A 9305-nucleotide genomic window follows, 5' to 3' on the forward strand; every position below is an offset into this window, starting at 1 on the left:
ACAATGGAACATTATTTAGCCATAGAGAAACTGAAATCTTGCCATCTTCAACGACATGGATGGACCTAGAGAGTATTATTCTAGGTGAAATAAGTTAGACAGAGAAGGACAAATATCACATAATTTCACTTATAAATTAGAATCTAAAAACAAAATTAATGAACAAAACAGAAGGATACTTATAGATACAGAGAACAAACTGATGGTTGCCAGAAGGGAGGATGTTGGGCGGATGCATGAAAAAAGTGAAGGGATTTAGAAGTACAAATTGCAGTTACACAATAGTCATCAGAATGTAAAGTACAGCATAGGGACTGCAGTCAACAATATTGTAATAACTATGTATAGTGTCAGATGGGTACTAGATTTATCGGTGTGATCACTTTTTAAATTATACATACTGTGTTGTACATCTGAAACTAAAATAATATTGTATATCAACTGTAATTTAAAAATAAAAAAATATTTTTTAAAAATAGGAGGTGGTTAAATTAAATAATGTATAGTGTATACACTTTGGAACATTACTGCTGCCATTATAAAAAATTAGTAGATCTGCTACTAACATACAAGGATATCCACAATATACTGACATATTCCTTAGTGAATATAGCCAGTTGTCTAATAGTATTCATTGTTTGATCCCACTTCTGTTTTAAATATGTGTGTGTGTATACACACACACATATATACACAAATATGTACATGTGTATATATTATGTACATATATGTTTGTATGTGTATATGTACATGTGTGTGTATATTCATATAACCAGAAACAATGACTGGTTGTGTGTGTATGTGTGTGTGTTTGTATAAAGAGGACTAGATTGATCCCTATCAAACTATTAATAGTAATTATTCCTGAGGATAGAAATGTAGAAATTAGTGCAAAATTATCTTTCATTTTGTAACTATATACATGTCAAAAATAATATTAATAGCTAACATTATTATGCTCTTGCTATATACCAGAAACTATAAAGTTTTTATAAATGTTAATTTATTTAATCTTCATAACACCCCTATGAGGTCAATACTACTATTATTCATATTTTGTCAATGAAGTAACAGAGGCACAGAGAGGCTGGGGAACTTACTTACCCAAGGTTAGTGCAGCTAGTCTGTAGTCCGGCTCCAGAGCCTGTATTGTTGTGGATTGTTATTTTTTTAATAATTCACATGTACTTCTTTTGTGCATTTTAATCTCCTGCAATCTTTATACCCAGAAGTAACCATAATAACATTTTGGCATAGTTTCTTCCAGTTTTATTCTATATACTTTTAATGAGATCATACAGTACATACATATGTATTCTTATTTTATCAATTTATATTATTTCACAAACTCTTCCCATGATATTTTCTTGATACCCCAAAGAAAATTCCCAACCTTTAGAAATATATTTTTAATCTATAGCCATGCCACCCTGAACGTGCCAGATTTCATCTGATCTCAGAAGGTAAACAAGGTCAGGCCTGGTTAGTACTTGGATGGGAGACCATCTAGGAATACCAGGTGCTTTAGGCATTAAAGAAAAAGAAATATATTTTTAAGGATATAAAATGTTGCATCATTTGCATGTATTATACATTTCCCCGGTGTTATTTCTAACATTTACTATAAAAGATAACATCGCAAACAACTCTGTACATAAGTTTTAGTCTACCTGCCTTCAGATAGACTCTCTCAGAAGTGGAATTAGTAGGTCAAAGAGAACAAACATTTTTAAGGCTTTTGTTACATATTGCCAAATTTACTTTTTTTCTAAAAAGATGCACTTTCTAGAAGCTTAGAACCCTTTTATTCATATAGTTTCCTAAAGCACTTACTTGTTGTAACCACCTTTCAACATACATATTTCATTGTTATTTGATATACATATATACTGTGAAATTTTTTACAATAATAAGGTTAGTTAACACATAAATCATTTAACATAGTTACCATTCTAGGTACATATATTTTAATGATTTTAGGAGGACAATACTTAACCTGAAGGACTAAATCTCTAATGGCAGCATTTTATGGTACAATGGCAAGAGAAGAGTTGGGACTATGGAAACTTCCTAACACCTCTCCTCACACTTTTGATCTTTAGGCTGTTGGGTTGGTTATATTAACACGTCACTGATGGAAATCTCGCACAGCTATTGAGGCTTCTAGAATTTTTACTGAAAATGAGTACCAAAAAGTCTCCTACTATAAGACTACCTCTCCTTCACTACAGCCACTCACTTTCAAGATCAAACCCCAGATCTACTCATTATCGCTAAATAGAGGCAGCCCTCACTGTGCATGGCAGTGCAAGATGTCGAAAGTAATTGTTGACTGAAACCATGCAAAGCAATCTTAATCAGTGGGGAAAATTACAATTGTTCTTCAACATTTAAAATTTTTTGTCAAAATGTTAAAAACTCACTTATTGTCCATTTCATTTTAAATACATAGGAGAATTATTTTAATGTAAAACTATGTTTATTTAGTACACTGTGATTTCAAATATTAAAAACATTGAGAATCAAAGTGTTTTATTTCTTTGTAAAAAACTTATTAAGGGTAGTTTGAACAGTACTTGCTTTCTTCTTCCCATAATTTATAATACCAAGAGAAGGTCTTTTCGTAACTTGAGGAATTGCCATATTCCTTTTGAAGTTTGGATCACCTTCCAACAATTTATCCTTTGTATATTCAACATTTCAAAATCTCTCTAAGAATTTCTTCAATGTGAACTTTTTGCTGGTGTCACTTCCTCTGAGACATCTACTATTTTTGTCATAACTTTCTTCATTTATATTAGAAAGTTCACCTTCACTAAGTTTCTCTGGCTGCATAGCTGGGGTGTCTTGGATGGTGATAGTGTCAACATTGCCATTGTCCCATGATCAGCTATTTCTTCTATAACTCCATATAGCTTTATTTGAATTTCACTTTCAGCATTATAATTTTTTGTTTCTTTACTGAACTTCCATCTTTCCCCTTTTTTGAGTATCCATTTTTGTAAAATGTCATGTGGATTTATCACTGCGAATCAAGGTGACACAAGTGCATGCTTTGCTGTCTGTGAATAAACTGAATAAAATGAGTCACCAACACCAAACACCAATCACCAACAGATTTTGAAAGAAGTGACATGATTGGTCACTGATCATGATGTACATCCGTTATTTATGTAATGATTTGTGGACTGAAAAGAGCAATCAGCACAATCTGTACTTTATGCAATTACTCAATTAATATGCAATGATAACTGAAATCTGAGATATGTTTTTGGGGGATGCTGTTATTTAAACTGTGGTAATCAAATTCATGGATGTTGGAACCATGCTCCCCACTTGCTTTCAGTTTATTCTGAATACAGTAGCCAGAGCAATCCTTTAAAACCTGAAATCAGATATGATACTCTATGCTCAAAACACACCAATTACTCCCATCTTCCTAAGTAAATTCCAGAGCCCTTTTTTATAAGGCTCTCATGATCTGCAACTCCTCTTGTTCTCTCAATCTCACTCTACCCTCTCCAATCATACTGGCTTTCTTGCTGTTCTTTGAACACATCGGCATTCTCTTTTCTCAAGGTCTTTCCATTGTATGTCTCTGGGGCTGAGGGCTTTCTCCTCCACAGATGTCCACCTGCCTAATTTCTTCACCTCTTTTAAGTCTTTGAACAAAACTAATTTTCTCATAGAGGCCTATGCAAACCTTAATCCTGCAACCTGGTTCCTGCCCCCATCCCAGCATGCCTGATCTACCCTGCCTGGTTTTGCCTTTTCTTTTTCCAATAGCACTTAACACTATCTAATGTACTATACAATTTACTTATTTTAAAATATCTATTGTTTATCATCTCTCTCTTCTCACATTAATGTAAATTCCATGAAAACAGGAGACTTGTATGTTTGATTCACTGCTATTTTCCAAGTATTTAGAATAGTGCTTAGCATATAGTAGGTACGGAGTGAATAACTATTGAATGAATAAATGGAAGAATTCATACCAATATTCTGAGCATGTTCTTCTAAAACCATGTGTTACAATATTTTTTCAGAAAACAAGGTCACCCCAGGTATATGACACAAGGGTCAATTTGAGGGAAAAATTCCCAAACAGACAAAATGTCAAGTTGTATGTCTTTCAGATAAGGTTAATCCCAGGTAATTCAGTCAATTAAGTGGGAACATGAAATTTGCCACAGTTGCATTTAAGAGAAGACAAAAGAGCAGAACTCATCATTCTCTCTCTTCTAAGAGGTCCAGCCATTTCCTGAATGAACACACCTGTAATTTAAATCTTTTACCAGTTAAAATGGATTGGGAGGGAGATATGAATTTTTTCATGAACGGTCTATTGTCTCAAATTCCCAAAAGTATCCCTGGTTCCTTTCCATTTTACCTCAACTCTTAGTGAGGGTTATAGACACTACTATTATGATGAAAAGGAATATGCCAAGATTCTTTGATTATCACCCTGCTTCAACACATAAACAGATAGCTGCTTTTAAATCTTTAGGTAAAGGGACTCCTAATCCTCTTTCATTGCTCAATGTTCTACTTGTCAGAGAATATTTCCTCACTTATAATCTACCTATAAGTGAAGGCCATTTATTTTCTCTTCCTTCTACAGAGATTAACTCATCTTCATTTTGATTCAACTTTAATTCATTCTTTTCATGCTCAAACTGGATAACACCAATTCATTTCATTGTTTTTGGTATAGTTTTTATTTTTCAGCCCTTTCAAATGTTTTTTTTTTTAAGTTTTACATGCATTAGGTGGGATGAGCTTTTGGATGTAGGCCAACCCAACTGCTCCACCCAGTAAACTGATGTCAGCTGGTAGCAATACTTCTCAACTGGCTAAATTTTTGTTGCTGAATTCAAGGGGCTCACCACTTTAACGTGTTCTGTTCACAAATAAAATGTGGTTGTCAGTAAGTAGTTTTATGTACTTGCAACAAGTAAGGGAGACAAGCGATTCACATCCAAAGCTCTGTCTCCAGGAAAGGAGGCTTAGACATTGCTTGTATTTCTTCTTTGCAGTTGGCTAAAATTATCCAGTTGCAGTTCTGGTCAAACTCATCTAGTTGTAGGTGCATCTGCGAAATACTGTGCTACATTTTAGCATTTAGCAAGAACAGCATTTATTCAAAACTGCCCAGACCTTGAGGCCCTTGTCCTCTCTAACAGTATCTGAAGTGCAGATTATCCCCATTCCCAAGGCAACTTCTTAATAGTCATAACAGTCTTAATGGTAATTTTTCAGGATAGCCGATATTTGTCTTGAATCAAGCAGCTCTCTTACTGTGATAGCACACTCCTAGTTTTGTACCTTAAAGTATTCCTAGAAACACATATTGAAGTCCAGTGATTGCCTCACTTAGGATTCAGATATGATCTTGGGAGAATATGAGGTCTCTATGAGAATGTTTTAATTTTGTATTCTTATTTCGATACTTGTCTAAAACAAACACCTTTTAGCAGGCATGCTATGAAATATCTGGTTGGCCACCTTATAGCAGAACATTGATATGTGGATCCCGGGCAGGACTCTGCTTCTAAGATCAAGGAGGTTCCAAACACTGATCCTTAAACTGTATTGGACTAATAGGTAAAGGAGAGAAGTAAAAGCCAGATATATGTTGTAAAAGCAAAGGATTCAAAGTGGTTTGAATTGGGAAAAGGAGGGAAGACTGAGTCAGTACTCAGTAGTGTAAGCAACCCATTTTTTATTTAAAATAACTAATATTGAATTCCCACCAATTATAAACAAAAGAATCTAGACTAAAGCAATTTCTAAGCTAAGTATGTAAAAGTTTGAAATAGGAAAGGCTAGAAACAATTCTAGTGTCTATTAAACAAAACATGTGAAAGAAATAATGGTGTGTACATTTCCACTGTGAGATGCTCGTCAGCTGTAAAAGAGAATGAGGGCATTCTTGTTACACTGATATAAAAACATCTGCAGGGTATATTATTAAGTGAAAACTGCATGGTACAAAACAGTATATATACATACTGGTGAAGGAGAGTAAATGGTACTATAGGTGAGGGTAAAACTTTCTGTGGATTTCTTATTTTATCACTTTGACTTTTTTAAATATACATATATTTTTTATTTTTTTAATTAGAGTTGATATACAATATTATATTACCTTTAGGTATACAACATAGTGATTAAAAGTTTATATAAATTACAAAATGATCACTCTTATAAATCTAATATCCATCTGACACCATACATAGCTATTAAACATTATTGACTATATTCCCTATGCTATATTTCACATTCTCTGACTATTTTGTAACTACTCATTTGTACTTCCTAATTCCTTAACCTTTTCCAACCATCCCCAAAACCCCTCCCATTTGGCAACCATCAAGATGTTCTCTATCAATGAGTTTCTTTCTTTTTTGTTTGTTCATTTTTTGTTCTTTAGATTCCACATAAAAGTAAAATAATATGGCATTTGTCTTTCTCTGTCTGACTTATTTCACTTAGCAAAATATCCTCTAAATCTATTCATGTTGTTGCAGATGGCAAGATTTCAGTGTTTTTATGTCTGAGTATATGCACACCATTTCTTCCTTATCAACTCATCTATTGATGGACACTTACATTGTTTCCATATCTTAATTTCTATATATTATAAATAATCTGTAATGAACATATGGATGCATATGTATTTTCACATTTGTGTTTTGGTTTTCTTCAGCTAAATACCCAGAAGTGTTTTAAAGTCTAGTATAAAAATTGCTACCCCAGGTTTTTTTTCCATTTCATGAAATACTTTTTTCTATCTCTTCGCTTTCAGTCTGTGTGTTTTTTTTGATCTGAAGTGAGTCTCTTATAGGCAGCATATGTAAACATCTTTTTATCCATTCAGCTACCCTATGTCTTTTGATCAGAGCATTTAATCTATTAACATTTAAGGTAATTCCTTACTGTCTCCTCTTTCTGGTACCCCTATGATGCAAATGTTGGTACGCTTGATGTTGTCTTAGAGGCCTCTTAAACTATCCTCATTTTTATGGATTCTTTCTTTCTTTCTTTCTTTCTTTCTTTCTTTCTTTCTTTCTTTCTTTCTTTCTTTCTTTCTCTGTTCTGTTTTGGTGTTTTCTGCTACCTTTTCTTCTGAATTGCTAATTAGATCCTCTGCATGTTATCTGCCTTTGATTCCCTCTAATATATTCCTCATTTCAGTTATTATAGTCTTCATTTCTGACTTGTTCTTTTTCATCTTTTCTATCTCCATTTTTATGTTTTCTATCTCTTTGTTGAAGTTCTCCATGAGATTATTAAGTATCCTTATATTCAGTGTTTTGAAATCTGCATCTAGTAGTTTGCTTATCTCTATATTATTCAGTTCTTTTCTGGAGCTTTGTTCTGTTCTTTCATTTGGGACATGTTTTTTTTGTCTCCCCATTTTGGCTGCCTCCCTGTGTTTGTTTCTATGTATTTGGTAGAGCACCGTTGTCTCCCAGTCTTGGTAGAGTGACCTTATGTAGTAAGTGTCCTATGGGGCCTGGTGGCGCAGTCTCCACGGTCACCTGAGCCAGTGCTTCAGGTATGTCCCTTGTGTGGGTTGTGCGTGCTCTCCTGTTGTAGTTGAGTCTTGATTGATGTTGGCATGTCAGTGGGAGGGAATAAACCTCAGGCTGATTGGTTGTGAGGACTGACTATTACTGCAGTGAAAAAGATGTGCAGAGGCTGACCCTATGGAACAGTATTTGCTTTAGCAGAACTCTTTTGCCTACTCAGTCTGCCTTTTGGGTGTGTCATTTGTGGAGGTGGTTGGGTAATACTCTGTTGTAGTCTGAAGCTGGCCACTTGGTATGTTGTTTCTGGGGCTTCTTGGGAGGAACTGTGGTGTAGACTAAGGATAGCCACTGCCTGTGTCCCGCCCAGGGCCACTTAATATGAACTACAAAGTGATCTGCATATTTTTGCCACTTGTGCCTGGGAGAAGTTAAGCTATGAACTGAGGTTGACTTCCACTAGTGCCAGGCTTGGGACTGCTTAGCAAGAAATATGGGGCATTAAAGGCCAGGCCCTGCTTGTTTGAAGTTTTTGAACCTTTGAGAATTGTTAGGAAAGTTTACATCAGGAGGTGAGACAGGCTGTTTGTGTGGAAAAGCCCCTGGAAGTGGCTTGGGAAAACCTGCTATTTGGGTAGATTTTGATACCAATATATCAAGGCTGGCTGTTTGTATGGGAAAGCCATTGAAAGTGTCTTGGGTGGTCCCGGAATTTGGGCGGGGAGAGGTCTTAAGGAATCGCTAGGGCAGGGCAAATGGTGTTAGCCAGGTTGATGGAGACTCAGATATGGTGTCTGCCTGCATGTGCACACTTGTTCAAGGATGGCTTAGCAAAGGAACAACAGCTTCTGCCATCACTTCTGTCTAGGAAAATGTTGCCACTCCATCCCTTGCCCTGGAGACAGACAACTTAATTCCACTTTGTATGTCCCTGGCACTCTTAAAGCTGCTGCCACAGTGCTAAAACTCTAAGCGAGTGAGTCTATCACCAAGGAAGTTTGTGTGCGGACTGTTTTAGAGGAATGCTTGGGACTTCATCTGCCCACCATCTCACTCAGCTATAGTCTCTGCTGGTTTTCACAGCCAGAAGTTATGGATGTTTTTCTTCCCAGCCCTGGAACCCTGGCTAGGGAGCCTGATGTAGGAATGTGGCCCTTTGTTCCTTAGCAGGGACATCTACAGCTGAAATATCCCTCCCAATTTTTAACCACCACATGTGGGTATGAGACCAGCCCACTCCTCATTTCTGCCCTTCCTACCAGTCTGAAGGTGGCTTCTTCTGTATTTCCTTAGTTATAGAACTTCTGTTCAGCTAGCCCTCAGGTAATTCTCAATGATGGTTGTTCTGTAGTTTAGTTGTAATTTTGAGGTGGTCATTGGTGGAGGCTAGCACAGCATTTATCTAATCTGCCATCTTGACCAGAAGCTCACTCCATTTAACCATTTTCTTATTAATGAATATTTATCTTATACTCAAATAATGATGCACTGATTCTGACCTTACACATGTAATTTTACACACTTATATGAGTATTTTTGTAGATTGGATTTTTAGAAGTGAAAATTTTGAGTCAAAGGATATATACATTGATAATATTGACAAATATTACCAATTTTGCCTCCAGAAAAATTGTACTAGTTCATAATATATCAAAATGTCATTTTCCTCAGAGATTTATCCACTTGGATATTTTCAATTTAAAAATTGTTTCTTATTAGGTGATGTGGTATTTCATTAGGGTTATATTTTATATTTCTCTGATCACTATT

The 9305-nt window shown here is 35.4% G+C and overlaps 1 pseudogene; it reads left to right on the forward strand.

Moving 5' to 3' along the window:
* The first annotated feature begins 1412 nt into the window (after positions 1 to 1412).
* Positions 1413 to 1531, forward strand: LOC118608540 (annotated as a pseudogene).
* Positions 1532 to 9305: the final 7774 nt, after the last annotated feature.

This window comes from Rousettus aegyptiacus, unplaced genomic scaffold (genome assembly GCF_014176215.1).
Source record: "Rousettus aegyptiacus isolate mRouAeg1 unplaced genomic scaffold, mRouAeg1.p scaffold_m13_p_9, whole genome shotgun sequence".
Taxonomy (NCBI): domain Eukaryota; kingdom Metazoa; phylum Chordata; class Mammalia; order Chiroptera; family Pteropodidae; genus Rousettus; species Rousettus aegyptiacus.